Here is a 16,071-nt window from a genome sequence, read left to right on the forward strand (position 1 = left end):
GAATACAGTGCGGAAGGATACCTACCTTCCGTCATTGGATTCCTGCAGCCCGTAGAGAACGGCAGCAACAGCTGATGCTGCAGTTCTCTACCCAAGATCGTCGTGGGACACACTCGTGGACTGCTTCGGATCGTGGGTGAGTATTTTTGTGGTTTGTTATGTTAATATTTATTCCGTAAAAGACAATGGCTTCGGGGAACAATGTGACAAGTATTGGTAAGTATGTTACTCTATGTTATATGTACTGTATGTCTATGTATGTATTGTATGAATGTATTGTATGTAGTATGTATGTAGTATATATGTGGTATGTATGTAGCATGTAGTATGTATGTAGTATGTATGTAGCATGCAGTATGTATGTAGCATGCATATAGTATGTATGTAGCATGCATGTAGTATATATGTAGTATGTATGTAGCATGTAGTATGTATGTAGCATGCATGTAGTATGTATGTAGTATATATGTAGTATGTATGTAGCATGTATGTAGCATGCATGTAGTATGTATGTAGCATGTAGTATGTATGTAGCATGCATGTAGTATGTATGTAGTATATATGTAGCATGCATGTAGTATATATGTAGTATGTATGTAGCATGTAGTATGTATGTAGTATGTATGTGGTATGTATGTAGCATGCATGTAGTATATATGTAGTATGTATGTAGCATGCATGTAGTATGTATGTAGCATATATGTAGTATGTATGTAGCATGTAGTATATATGTAGTATGCATGTTGCATGCATGTAGTATATGTGTAGTATGTATGTTGCATGTAGTATGTATGTAGTATGTATGTTGCATGTAGTATATATGTAGTATGAATGTAGCATGTATGTAGTATGCATGTTGTATGTATGTAGCATGTAATTTTTTTTTTTTTTTACATTCAACACATTAGCCGGATGATGGGACTACTACTGTCCCATCATTGGCTAATGTGTCAATCACTGTCATGGTAGCAGGCATCGCCCGATGGGACTTGTAGTCCCATCGGACGATGCCTGCACAGACCCCCGAAGCCTGCACAGCCCCCCGGCAGGCCGGCACAGCCCCCCGGCAGGCCGGCACAGCCCCCCGGCAGGCCGGCACAGCCCCCCGGCAGGCCGGCACAGCCCACCGGAGCCTGCACAGCCCCCCTGGCAGGCCGGCACAGCCCCCCGGCAGGCCGGCACAGACCCCCGGCAGGCCGGCACAGACCACCGGAGCCTGCACAGACCCCCTGGCAGGCCGGCACTGCCCCCCGAAAGGCCCGTACAGACCCCAGAGAGGCTGTACAAGGGAAAAACAGGATTTTTCTTATTCTGATACCGGAAGTCCCATAGACTTGAATGGGACTTCCAGTATCGGAATCGGCGATACCGATACTTTTTTTTTTTTTAAGATCGGCCGATCCATTCCGATCCGATACTTTGAAGTATCGGACGGTATCGCTCAACTCTAGTGGTTGCCCTTCCAATGCTTCAACTTCACACGCACCATCTTCCGCATCACCGACTGTTTCCGCAGCATCGACACTGTCAATGGCGCCTTCGGCAGTATCAGTATCAACATTAGCAATATCAACTTCATCTTCAGTCTCAGCATGAATGTCGTCTTTTGTTTCCGCCACTTCGGCTGTAGGCGTAGATGTCCTTCGGATGAACTTTAATAGCGCACCTTTATTCTTTGTTGCCTCCTCTTCTTTGGCTTTTTTCTTTTTACGGAATGCCGCGCCGCTCTCTTTTACTCTCTTCATTATGATGCCTTCACTTACAACTCACGCAAAGATTCTTGAAAATACAAGCATAGGCCAAACTAATTTGGCAGGATGCGCATCAACGTTTCCGCAGGCTGTGTTTCAATGATCTTTAATTACCAGCATGTAAAAAAAACAAAGAGAAGGGGCGTATGTATAGGGCCAAATGGTCACTCACCTATTGGGGTTGTGCACCTCTGCACAACCCCAGTGTATGGCAACATGCAGGACTCAAGAGGATGAAAGAGGAGCACTACTAGTGAATCATAATCAAGGGTGGGTGCTCACCATGTCAAAAACAAAGCACATATCCCATAAGAAAAAGACTTTGACATATGGGAGAGGGAACACAACTAGATAAGGGAAATAGTGAAAATATATAACAATTTTACTTACAAATACATGGACACACACAGATAAAATCAATTAAAAATGTGATCAAGGAGGGATTCAGGTATGACTTGGTATCAATTACAGTAACAAGAGAAATAATGCAGTATTCCAACAGTAAATACAAATTTTTAAAGACAATAGTCAACTGCACTTGCTAGATAGAATTCCTCCTGGATTATATCCAACAAACCGGTATCATAGAAAATTTATCCAATGTGAGTGATGCTCAACAAATTAATGGCAGTACAGTCTGACAGGGCGAGGTTATAGATTAACGCGTAGTAACTGTGACGGACTCAGCTCCTGCTGAGCCCATTTTTTGAGTGGACCCTCTGGGTCGTGGCACCCACCCACCGAGGGCGAGCTGACCTTGTGAGATTCCACCCCCTATACAGGGAGTGTCAGGGGCAAGACCAAGGGGGTGAGCCACCACGACTGCTGGGACCAGACGGCCAGCTCAGGGGACACTAGACGAGTGTCTGACGACAAAGACGAGCAGGAAGCAAGACGAGACTAGACGTAGGTGCAAGGTATCTTCATTAGAATAACACAGTATCACATACAGAGTAAACAAGCAAAAACGTGCGAGGTGCGCGCGTGAGCACGCAGAGGTCCATAACATGGTACGTGCCAGATGGCACGCCTAGGCACAGGTAATGGCATGATGGCATCGGACTCCGGACTGCTGGCAAACCGACAGGGTCCAGGGATCAGGCTGCGGACGTCAGCTCCGGACATCAGGCCGTAGTCATCTGGTTCCGGACCTCTGGCAACGGTCGGCAGGTTCCGGGCATCCGGCAGGCAAACCAGGGTTCAGGCAAGGAGGCACGACAGATATCCAAGCAGGGTGCGTGTTTAGGGAACACGCCAAGGTCCAAGGCTAGGTGCGTGTGTAGGGGACACGCCAGGGTCCAAGGCTAGGTGCGTGTGTAGGGGACACACCAGGGTTCAAGACTAGGTGCAAGGCAAGGTGCGTGTGTAGGGGACACGCCAGGGTTCAAAGCGAGGTGTGTGTGTAGGGGACACGTCAAGGTTCACAAACGAGACAGGGTGCATGTGTAGCCACGCCAAAGCATAGAATAAGACAGAGTGCGTGTAGAGACACGCCAAGGCACAAGGTACAAGACAGTGCGTGTAGAGACACGCCAAGGTACAAGGTATAAGACAGAGTGCGTGTAGAGACACGCCAAGGTTCAAGGTACAAGACAGAGTGCGTGTAGTGACATGCCAAGGTTCAAGGCAGGGTGCGTGCTAGGAGCGACGCCAGGGTTCAAGGCAGGGTGCGTGCGAGGAGCCACGCCAGGGTTCAAGGCAGGGTGCGTGCTAGGAGCCACGCCAGGGTTCAAGGAAGGGCTGCATGCTAGGAGCCACGCAGGGCACAAGGAAGGGCTGCATGCTAGGAGCCACGCAGGGGGCACGCCACACTGGCCAGTGCACACGGCTGTACACAAACACGTGGCACTTACCACGGCACAGGAGACGGCCAAGGGGAACCCACGCCGGGGTTCAATGCAAGGACAAGGCAGGGAACAAGGCAAGGAACACAAGCAGAAACAGAGCCAGGTCAGAGCGAGGACAGAGTCTAGCAGCGGAGCGTAGGCAGAAGCCCAGAGCCGGGCCAAGGAAAGACCTTGGGACTAGACAAAGAAACGAGGACTAAGGAGAGGAGAAATGGTGCGTGTGCCAGGGAGCACTACAGAGCACCATAGGAGAGAGCGAGGCAGAGCAAGCAAAGACTGAGACCATAGGGAGGAACACAAAGCAAGGAATAGCAAGGCAGAGAACACAGGGAGGACTACAAGTCAAAGCATAGCAAAAGCAAGACATGGCAAAACAGGCGAGGCAGAGAACAAAGGAAGGACTACAAGTCAAAGCATAGCTAAGGCGAGACATAGCAAAACAGACTAAGACAAAGAACAGCAGAAGGACTACAAGGCAAAGCAAGGCAAAGACAAACATGGCACGAGAGACAACACAAGACATGGCATAAGACAAGAGGCGGAATACGAGCACGGAGCGTGTGCAGAGACGCACTACAGAGCAAAGTGCAAGGGCACAGAATAGAGGGAGCAACCCCACAGACCCAGAGCCTTGCAGGGAAGCAACACAATAATCAGGCCCTGAGCATAGGAAGAGGCGGCCTGATATAGGGCATAGCACCTCCTCCTCAGGTCAGGACCAGGGGAGCACTTCCGAGATTCTAGACATGACGAGATGATAGCAGAACCAGACAGTGCAGGATCTTAGGAAACGTCACATGATCAGGGTTTCAGACATGACGAGATGATCACCGAACCAACCAGTGCAGGATCCTAGGAAGAACACATGATCCGGGATTCTAGACATGACGAGATGATTGCAGAACCAGACAGTGCAGGATCTTAAGAAATGTCACATGATCAAGGACTCCAGACATGACGAGAAGATCACAGAAGGCAGAGCAGAAACGCAGGCATCCTGTAGCTCAGACATGAGGTGAGTGTGCACACTGCTCTAAGGGACATGCAGGACAGCAGACAAAGCATGCGCATGCACATTGCTCCAGGAGTTCTTGAGACAAACAGACATGGCAGACGTGACAGTAACAAGCCCAAATCAATAGTCATTCCATATATTTGAGCGATATTCTATTAGCTGGGCAAATACCAACTATATTACACAACAGACCCAGCCTTAAAGTGCACAGGTATTAATCACAGGTAAATAAAGTGTTCAGGCAGGTAGGCATATATGGCAGATTATAGCACATGTAAGTAATATCTAATGGTATCTGTAGGTCCTCACACCAAACAGTGCACTGAATTAGTGGTTAGCCCAGTTTCCATTATCCACCAGGCGTTGTATATGACCTGTCTAGAGCAATGGGATAAGAAGGTTGTTATCCCCCTATTCAAACAGTTATAGGATTATACCAGCACTAAAGACATATGAAATGACACACTCTAGCGTGGAACGCAGTCACATAATAATAGTGCAAAGGAGTCAAGATGTCATGTCAGATAAATATAGTGCCAATTGAAACCATCAGTCAGTCAGTGAACACAATATACACCTGCTGCACACAGTGACACCACATGGGCAGTGATCTCTGGGCACATACACATCTACAGTGACACCAGGTGGACAGATATCTCTGGGCACATATACATCTCTACAGTGACATCAGGTGGGCAGACATCTCTGGGCACATACACATCTACAGAGTGACACCAGGTGGGCAAACATCTCTGGACACATCTACAGTGACACCAGGTGGGCAGACATCTCTGGGCAGTGGGCACATATACATCTACAGTGACGCCAGGTGGGCAGAGATCTTTGGGCGCATATACATCTACAGTGACACCCCAGGACCAGGTGGGCAGAGATCTCTGGGCAGTGCCCAGTGGGCACATACACATCTACAGTCCCTGCCCAGGCACATAGTCCATAATCCTGGTGGCCATTCCATAAGACTATTCATTCCTTGTAGCCAGATGAGTCCATCAGCCCGGGTCAGCACAGAGCCCACCCCGCACCAGGGCAGTGCCACACCACACACCCACATAGACGCCAATGTGACATGCACACAATGGATGTACTGTACGTACACAGTCAGGCAGTCACTCCTGTGCCCTCTTACCAAAAAGCGGGCAGGTGGATCCGGTGCCCTGATCGATGGCCCCCGACCCAGGACAAGTCTGTTGGTAGCTGCCATCAGCGGTGTTCGCCGGGCTGGAAGGGCGCTGCCACGCCCACGGTGGAGACACACAGACAGGTCCTGCTGGCGGCTGCTGCTGCATTGTGCCTCCGCGCTTCTCCCACAGAGGAGAGGAATTGCTGCTGCTGCCGCGCCGCCCCCACACACGTGCCGCCTGGGGTGGACCACCTCCCCACGCTATGCCACTGGAGCAATGACAGATGCAGGGCGGGAGGCATCTTCGCACCATGGACAGAGATTGGCTTGCACACAAAACAGTGGAAGAAACAGTGGTGTTACCTGCAGACACTGTTCCTTGAGCCTGAGGTTTGACCCACAAAGTCGCTTGCTTTGCTGCCATGTGCCTGATCATGCTCGTGGTGGTCAGGATGGTAATTGTGCTACCCCTGCTGTTGTGGACATGGCAGGTGGTGCAAATGGCCTGTTTGAGGTTATCGGCAGAGTCTTTAAAAAAACAATCAGATTTGGGAAGACCTAACAGTTGTTCTGCCAAATTCCGTTGTGTTGGTGTTACGTGAAATGGTTGCCTGCCTTCTGTCTGCGTCCACCATACTGCTTCTTCCTGCCTGTTGGGGTGCTAAGCCTCCCTTCCCCTGTGTCCTCACTCTGCATGTCCTCCAGCCAGATTGGGTCAGATACTATATCATCCACCACCTCATCTTCCACTTTCGCACCCTGGTCCTCCGCCAGACTTTCTGGCAAATGTGTCTCATCATCGTCCACCTCTTGTGACCATGGCTGCTCAAATATTTGGGCATTGCTACAGGCAATCTCCTCTTGCCCCGCTTCAAGTGGACCAGGCGAGTGACCCGAATCTCTAAATGGAAAAGTGAACAGCTCTTCGGAGTGTCCATGTGTGGGAACAGTTGTCTCCAGGCACTCAGCATGGTGGGAGGAAGGAGGATCAGGGTAAGGAATATGTGGTCCAGACTCACGGCTACTGAGACTTGAACATGTGGAAGACAGGGTGGTGGTGGTGGCAAAGTGACTGGAAGCATTATCCGCTATCCAACCAGCAACCTTTTGACACTGCTCTGGGTTCAATGTTCAATAAGTGTTGTGATGCTGTGTCCCCTAGTAATTGGGACAGGAAGGTAGGGCGAGATGATGTGGGTGTTTATTGTGGCACAATTTCACCTTGTCCACACCCTCGGCCTCTGCATGCACCATCACCATCACGTCCACTTCCCCGTCCCTTGCCATGCGCCTTGCCCATTTTAAATGGACTATAATATTTTCCACATTCACTACAAATGGCTAAATTTGTAGCAAAATTATATGCATATGTGCGGGAAAACCAGTTTCAAATATCTATGTAGGTAACAAATTTTTTTTCAGCAAACTTGTGTCAATAACTAGTGTAACACACAGCAAAAGCAGTCGAATGGAGGTCTCAAATGCCACAATTTGTACCCCACAGATAGATGTGGCGTGTGACGGAGATATTACACTGTAAAATATGTGGCCTGTATTTTCATTTTTTTACTGGAAAATAGTGTCAAGAACTAGTGCAACACACAGCAAAAACAGTTGAATGGAGGCCTCAAATACCAAAATTTGTAGCCCACAGAGAGATGAGGCATCTGACGGAGAGAGCCCACTTTCAAATATTTGGCCTGTATTTTTATTTTTTTTTTGGCCAGCAAAATTCTGTCAATAAGGAGGCTAAGACACAAGAAAAACAATTCTATGGAGGTCTGAAATGGCACAATTTTGAGCGTAATGATATGCGATCCGTGTGGCAGACAAAACCCAGTGTAAAATATCTGCCCTGTAGCTAAATATTTGTTTGGCAGCTAAATTTTTTTTGGCTGCAAAATGGTGTCAAGAAATTGTATAAGACACTCCCAAAAAAATTTACAGTACCACAAAAATGGCAGAATTTTATGCGCACTCAAATGTGACAGCTGGGATGGGCAAACCCATTTAAAATAGCTGGATTTTCACGCTGTACTATGAAAAGGATCTGGCTGTATTCTGCAGTCCCAACAATCAAATGGAGAAAAAAAATGTGGGCTCTGGATTGCTTTGGAATTAAATAAAGAGGATTAAGATGCCAAAAAAAATATTCCTAGCCACTGATACCTGGGGCTATGTATATACGGTCAATATATGTAATAGGCAGCAGCAGACAGTAACGGAATGGACCCTCTTGATGAATCCAGTGAAGTATGCCACATACAATGCCTGCCTGCTACTGATATCTATAAAACAACATACACTCCCTGCCTACCTAGAACTTCAATCTATATACCCTGTAATTAGTCCTTAGAAGTACTGTTGGTTTAGCTGGATATGTGGGTTTAACAATGGTAGACCCACACTCACTAATAAAATCACAAATCTCTCCTTGTCTCAGCAGAAACTCTCCCTGCACTGACTGAGTCCGGAGCTGACAGTGCCGAGCAGGGCGGCGCCTGGTCTGATAAGGCTGCGGCATTACAGTGTATGGCAGACAATCCCTGCATGTTGATTGGTGCTCTAAAGAGCATCAAACATGCAGGGCGGGGACCCAAGCTCCGAATAATCCTGGAAATGCTCAGTGCTCGCTGAGCACCGCGAGTACAGTGATGCTCGGCCGAGTAACGAGCATTATCGAGTATGATCACTCATCATCACCAATCATTTTGTTTTCCAATTAGTTGGTAGAATGTTTAAGGAGATTTTTGAGGAGGTTTTAAATAGAGATGAGAAAAGAGATGTGGGAATCGATTGACAAGACCCAGGTCTACTGGCCAAGTCAGTATTCTTTGATGGCTGGATGAGTGACTTGCAAATGCACTTAGCCCTTTGCTCACGTCATGATACAATATTGAGCAGCCAAGACTGATGTGATGTTATCAGAGGAGCTGGGAATTCCAGGAGGGAAGGAAATTCATAGGCCTATACTGTGGTCTAGGAGTACTGACCTGGCCGATGGACTGGAGTCCTACGAATCAATTCTCCCATCTTCAGCCTTGAAGATTTTTTTCCAGGACTATATTTTTATAGGGTTTTGATTTAACAATGCCTAGTTTAAAGTGGTCTCCATCAAGATCCTCTTTGCAGAAGTGCCATGCACTTTTTTCCAGAAGATGTATGCTCAATAAACTCTTCATATAAAAAGCAAAGTGGATTTCCCTTTTAAGTCATTAAGAAGAATTTTCCAAGGTTTTTGATGTTTTTATGGAGTATTTGTGTGAACTCTGTGTGAACATAACGTTAGGCTGGAGACACACTAGCGATTTTAAAATTGGTCCAATTTTATGCAGGAGAGTCGGACGAGTGTAATGCAAGTGTCATGCTTTTTTATGCGAGTACAATCCGATTTTTCCCACCTAGCATCCGATTTACATCCGAATGCAGTGTGATTGCTATCCGATTGCAATACAATTTTAACATGAGCTTTTACATGCAACAATTCTGTCATTTGCACATTGCTTTCAAAGATAATACACACACACATAGATAGCTAGATAGCTAGACAGATTAAAAGCCAGCAAATGATCTGCCTTGTATAATACAGTATAATCACAGAATGACAAGTTACTGTAGTATTATTATTATTATTATTATTATTATTATTATTATTTATATAGCACCATTGATTCCATGGTGCTGTACATGAGAAGGGGTTACATACAAATTACAAATATCACTTACAGTAAACAAACTTACAATGACAGACTGATACAGAGTGGAGAGAGGACCCTGCCCTTTCGGGCTTACATGCTACAGGATGGTGGGGAAGGAGACAGTAGGTTGGTGGTTGCAGCAGTTCCGGTGTTGGTTGAGGTGATATCACCGGTAGTGGTGAGAGAGAAGGAGGTAGCGGGGTCATTGCAGGCTGTAGGCTTTCTTGAAGAGGTGGGTTTTCAGGTTCCGTCTGAAGGATCCAAATGTGGTTGATAGTCAGACTTGTTGGGGCAAAAAATTCCAGAGAATAGGGGCTATTTGGGAGAAATCTTGGAGGCGGTTGGGTGAGGAGTGAATAAGTGTGGAGGAGAGAAGGAGGTCTTGGGAGGACTGGAGATTACGTGAGGGAAGGTATCGGGAGATTAGTTCAGAGACATATGGGGGAGACAAGTTATAGATGGCCTTGTAGATCAGAATTAGTAATTTGAACTGGATACGCTGAGGGAATGGGAGCCAGTGAAGAGATTTGCAGAGGGGAGAAGCGGAGGAGTAGCGAGGAGAGAGATGAATTAGCCGGGCGGCAGAGTTAAGGATGGACTGGAGAGGTGCGAGGGTGTTAGCAGGGAGACCACAAAAAAGGATGTTGCAGTAGTCGAGATGGGAGATGATGAGGGCATGCACAAGCATTTTAGTAGATTGAGGGTTGAGGAAAGGACGGATTCTGGAAATATTTTTGAGCTGGAGGCGACAGGAGGTAGAAAGAGCTTGGATGTGTGGTTTGAAGGACAGGGCAGAGTCAAAGGTTACTCCGAGACAGCGGACTTCTGGTACTGGGGAAAGTGTGATGTCATTAATTGTTATAGCTAGGTCAGGTAAAGAAGATCTGTGAGATGGAGGAAAGATGATGAGTTCAGATTTGTCTACATTGAGTTTGAGGAAGCGAGAGGAGAAGAAGGAGGATATGGCTGATAGAAACTCTGGGATTCTGGACAGCAGAGAGGTGACGTCTGGGCCAGAGAGGTAGATCTGAGTGTCATCAGCATAAAGGTGGTAGTGGAATCCGTGGGACTTTATGAGTTGCCCCAGACCAAGTGTATAGATTGAGAAGAGTAGGGGTCCTAAAACAGAGCCTTGGGGGACTCCAACAGAGAGAGGGTGGGATGAGGAGGTGGTGTGGGAGTGGGAGACGCTGAATGTGCGGTTGGAAAGGTATGAGGAGATCCAGGATAGGGCAAGGCCTTTGATGCCGAAGGAGGAGAGGATCTGTAGTAGGAGGCAGTGGTCAACTGTGTCAAATGCAGCAAACAGGTCTAGAAGCAGGAGTATAGAGTATTGTCCATTTGATTTGGCTGTAAGTATGTCGTTAGTAATTTTGGTCAGGGCTGTCTCAGTGGAGTGATGGGGGCAGAAACCAGATTGTAGATTGTCAAAGAGCGAGTTAGATGATAGGTGGGTGGAAAGTTCAGCGTGGACATGCTGTTCCAGGAGTTTGGAAGCGAATGGGAGCAACGATATTGGGCGGTAGCTGGACATAGCGGTTGGGTCGAGGGTTGGCTTTTTAAGGATAGGCGTGATTGTGGCATGCTTGAAAGCAGAAGGGAAGGTACCGGACATTAGTGATAGGTTGAAGAGGTGGGTTAGGGATGGGATAAGTGTGGTGATGAGGTTGGGGAGGAGGTGGGATGGGATGGGGTCAAGTGCACAGGTTGTGATGTGCGATTTGGAGAAGAGGCGATTAAGTTCCCCTTCAGTGATGTTGGAGAGTGAGGTTATGGAGTTTGGGCATTGGTCTGGTATACAAAGGGGTTGTGGTGGTTGAGTGATGAATACTTGCCTTGTTTGGTCAATCTTGTTTTTGAAGTGTGTGGCAAAGTCCTCTAAAGAAATGAGGGAGGTTGGAGGAGGCAGTGGTGGGCGGAGGAGGGAGTTAAAAGTTTTGAATAACTGTTTTGGGTTGTAAGATAGGGAAGATACGAGGGTTGTGAAGTAGGCCTGTTTAGCAGAGGTGAGGGCAGATTTGAAATCGAGTGTTGCCTGTTTGAATGTGGTGAAGTCATCTTGCGAATTTGTTTTCTTCCAGCGCCGTTCTGCAATCCTGGATACTTGCCGGAGCTTTTTAGTGGTGTTATTGTGCCAGGGTTGTCTGTTGATACGTCGCATTCTGCCATGAACGAGAGGGGCAACCGTGTCAATAGCTGATGCGAGAGTGGCATTGTAGAAAGCAGTGGCACTGTCTGTGTCATGGAGTGAGGATATGGATGCCAGTGGTAGAATAGAGTCAGAGAGCGCGTGGGTGTCTAGATGTGCAAGGTTTCTGCGGGGGTGTGCATGTTGCTGGACATGGATGCCAGGTGAGGAGGACAGGGATGAGAAAGTGAGTAGATGATGGTCAGACAGAGGGAGAGGGGAGTTGGTGAAGTTAGAAAGAGAGCAGAGACGGGTGAAGACCAGGTCTAATGTGTGTTGATCTGTGTGGGTGGCTGAGGAGGACCACTGAGTAAGTCCAAAGGATGAAGTAAGGGACAGGAGTTTGGAGGCTGCTGACTGAAGGTATAGAATAGATAGAATAGATATATACACATAGAATAGATGTATATATATATTTGTCAGTGACACACACATGTGTATATATATATATATATATATATATGTATTTCTATTGCATATAGATAGAAGAAAAGCTGGTAATTCATCTGCCGTGTTCTGTAAAATCACTGCAGGAGCCAACTAGATAGAAGAGATGATAATAATGATAACAATAATAATTTTATTTCTATAGCGCCGACATATTCCGCAGCACTTTACATTTCAGAGGTGACTTGTACAGACGATAGACATTACAGCATAACAATAATCACATAGCTCATAACAGATACCAAGAGGAATGAGGGCCCTGCTTGCAAGATTATAATCTATGAGGAAAAAAGGTAAACACGAAAGGTGGGTGGTAACAGTTGCCTTCATTGTTCGGACCAGCCATAATGTTAAGTGTGTAACAGTACAGACACAGAGGGCTAATAGATGCATAAAGCATGTGGGAACATGATGCGGTGGATCCTGGTTATGGTAAAACTTTTGGCTGTGCCACACAGGGATAGATTAGGTTAATGTGTTGAGGCAGTAGGCAAGTCTGAATAAATGCGTTTTTAGGGCATGCTTAAAATTGTAGGGATTGGGGACTAGTCGTATTGACCTGGAAAGTGCATTCATTTCATTCAATTCATTCATGAATTGGTGCAGCACGTGTATAGTCTTGGAGATGGGAGTGGGAGGTTCTGATTATTGAGGATGCTAACCTCAGATCATCAGCAGAACAGAGGGCACAGGTAGGGTGGTAGACTGAGATGAGGGTGGAGATGTAGGGTGGTGCTGAGCCGTGGAGTGCTTTGTGGGTGAGGGTAATAAGTTTGTACGGGATTCTGGAGTGGATGGGTAACCAGTGTAGGGACTGGCACAAGGTAGAAGCATCGGTATAACAATTGTCAAAGAATATGATCCTGGCTGCAGCATTCAAGACAAATTGGAGGGGGGAGAGTTTGGTAAGAGGGAGACCGATTAGAAGAGAGTTACAATAGTCCAGACGAGAATGAATAAGAGAAACAGTAAGAGTTTTTGCAGAGTCAAAAGTAAGAAAAGGTCAAATTCTAGAAATGTTTTTGAGGTGCCGATAACAAGAGCAAGCCAGTTATTGGATGTGGGGGGCAAATGAAAGCTCGGAGTCAAGTATGACCCCAAGACAGCGGGCATGTCCGCTGGATGGAGAGATTGATTACATACAGTAAATACAAATGTAATAGGTAGATATATAGATGTCAGTGACAAATACAATTAGTACAGTGTGTGCAAATTACTGTACATGTATTTAATTAATAAAAGATTATTTTTCTGAACAAAATGGCGTGGGTTCCTGTACAATTTTTGTAACCAGCAGAGGGAAAGCCGACAACTGGGGGCAGATGTTTACAGCCTGAGAAGGGGGTAATACCCATGAAGCTTCCTAGGCTATTAATATCAGCTCACAACTGTATACTGTATACTTAACCTTTACTAGCTATTAAAATGGGAAACTCCCCCAAAAATGATGTGGGGTCCCCCTATAATTAATAACCAGCAAAGGCTGTGCAGACAGCTGCAGGCTGATATTAATATTAATAGCCTAGGAAGGGGCCATGGATACTAGCCCCCCTGGCAAAAAACATCAGCTCTCAGCCACTCCAGAAAAGGTGCATCTCTATAATGCGCCAATTCTGGCACTTAGCCTCGCTCTTCCCACTTGCTATGTAGCAGAGGAAAGTGGGGGCAATAGTTGGGGGTTGATGTCCTTTAATTGAAAGAAAGACACAGACTCCTTTAATCTCAATTAAACCATACTTACGACCTCATCTAATTCCAGCGAAGCCCTCGATCTCCTGTAATAAAAGCAAAATAATAAAACAACAATATACCATATCTGTTCATCGTTCTGTCCCATGCAGTAATACATGTCTGGGGGATAAACATTTTTCAACCTGAACAGTGCCAAAATGCGACAGTCCAGGCTGAAAACCACTGGTGAAACAAAAAACAGAAAAATTCTCACGGTGATCTGCTGTGAAGACACTGAGCTGGAACTGCGGTGACCTCATCACTGGCATGTTCCCATGGTCCAGATGTTAAATGACTTTTTTCTGGGTGTCTGTGTTTTCTTACAATGTGACTATGGGGTTAGTAATGGGGGTGTCTTATTGAAGCCTCTCCATTACTAACTTTGGGGCTTGAAAGGAGACATCAAGCCCCCCAACTATTACCTCACTTGCCACTGCTACAGGACAAGTGGGAAGAGATGTTTATTAATTATAGGGGGACCCCACGTCATATGTTGCGAGGTCCCCCATTTTAATAGGCAGTAAAGGCTAAGTATACAGTTGTGAGCTGATATTAATAGCCTGGGAAGCTTCATGGGTATTACCCCTTCCCAGGCTATAAACATCAGCCCCCAGTCGTCGGCTTTCCCTTTGCTAGTTCCGAAAATAGCGTGGGAGCCTACGCCATTTTTTCAGAAAAATAATCTTTTTTAAATTAAATACATGTCCGGTAATTTGTACACACACTGTACTAATTGCATTTGTCACTGTCATCTATATATGTACCTATTCCATTTGTATTTACTTTATGTAATCCCTCTCTTCTATCCTGTCGGTTTCTGCTGTGATTTTACACTACCGCGGCTGCTGAATTACTGGCTTTTCTTCCATTTATCTATCGATCTATCGATCTATCTATCTATCTATCTATCTATCTATCTATCTATCTATGTAATATAAATACCTATATGTGTGTGTGTCACTAACATCTATATATTTATGTTTTTTATATACTCCATTATTAAAGAAACCCGCTCTCGCCCCATCCTGCAAAAACAACTACAGACCAGTCTCCAATCTCCCCTTCACATCTAAACTCTTCTGGTATAATTAATTTCTGGTATACCAAAGATTATCCGGCGTTTCTACGCTATGCAAACACCAATGAGATTTTTTAGCAGGTCCCTAATTTATTTATTGATATTTGATTTAGATTGAGCACAATTCCCATTTAATTTTCTACTTCCGAACAAAGCAAATCCAACAGCAAAATGCAGGTTGCAGTTTTTTCCATATTGTCTCACACTTATGTTATCTGTTGATTATAAAGGGACCCTTTGCAAAGTCTGATTTATCTGTGGTTTCCCTGTTTTACTATCAGCTGCAGTTCACAGAAGAGGTGATTCTGATGGTAGAACTATAGTAGAGACTTGTGTTGAATGTCAAAGGTCACCATACAATCTAATAAAGATACCACCAAAAAAAGAACTTGTTTTACTTTTTTGTTGCATTTAATGCTTTCTGTACAATATATTTATGATTAGTCTAATTGGAAAGAGTGCAAAATGCAACATTTTATAAAACAAGATCTAATCTGTAGCATTTCAGGAATGTGCAGAAATACCTGAAATACATCTTCTTTATCTGTTGTATTTTCTTTATATGATCCTCCTACTAGAAAAGAAGGGAAGCATCACTACAGATTTCAGTGAGTGTATAAATGATCCTTTTTGTACCTGATCCTATGTGTGATAGCTTCTTGTCTGGCAGTGATACATTTTATTTCTGAGGCTGTGTTCACACACAGCGTTTTTTTAGCGGTTTTTACCGCGGTTTTCACTATAAAACCGCTATAAAACCGCTATAAAACCGCTAAAAATAAGGTGCACAGTCATTTCTATGCATTTTGCCCTTTTTGTGCACATTGATGCGTTTTTTACCGCGAAAAAACAGCATCGCGGTAAAAACCGCAGCATGCACATTAATTTTGTGTTTTTTTCCGCGGTTTAGGCTTCTCCCATGCTTTTAGAAACCGCAACGGTAAAAAACGCATCAAAAACGCATCGAAACCGCGCAAAAAACGCACAAAAACCGCCGCGGAAAAATAGGTGCGGTTTCTGGGAAAGGGATTCCGGTTTTTGTGCAGAAATTTTCTGCAACGTGTGCACATACCCTAAGAGTGTTATGTTACGTAGAGAATTAAAGGGAATCTGTCAGTAGCATCTACCCTCCTAAGCAATCTATAGAGCCATGTAGGTCATAGAAAGCTGAATAA

General features: G+C 45.5%; 1 protein-coding gene across 1 annotated transcript in view; it reads left to right on the plus strand.

Annotated features, from left to right (window-relative positions):
* The first annotated feature begins 2,433 nt into the window (after positions 1-2,433).
* RXFP1 (relaxin family peptide receptor 1) overlaps positions 2,434-16,071 on the plus strand; it is a 548,429-nt gene continuing 534,791 nt past the window's right edge. Inside the window, exon 1 of the mRNA XM_073576626.1 lies at positions 2,434-4,613. The gene's annotated coding sequence lies outside the window, so the exon portion shown is untranslated. The remainder of the gene's footprint in view (positions 4,614-16,071) is intronic.

This window comes from Dendrobates tinctorius, unplaced genomic scaffold, assembly GCF_039654945.1.
Source record: "Dendrobates tinctorius isolate UK_male_01 unplaced genomic scaffold, ASM3965494v1 ptg000008l, whole genome shotgun sequence".
Lineage (NCBI taxonomy): Eukaryota > Metazoa > Chordata > Amphibia > Anura > Dendrobatidae > Dendrobates > Dendrobates tinctorius.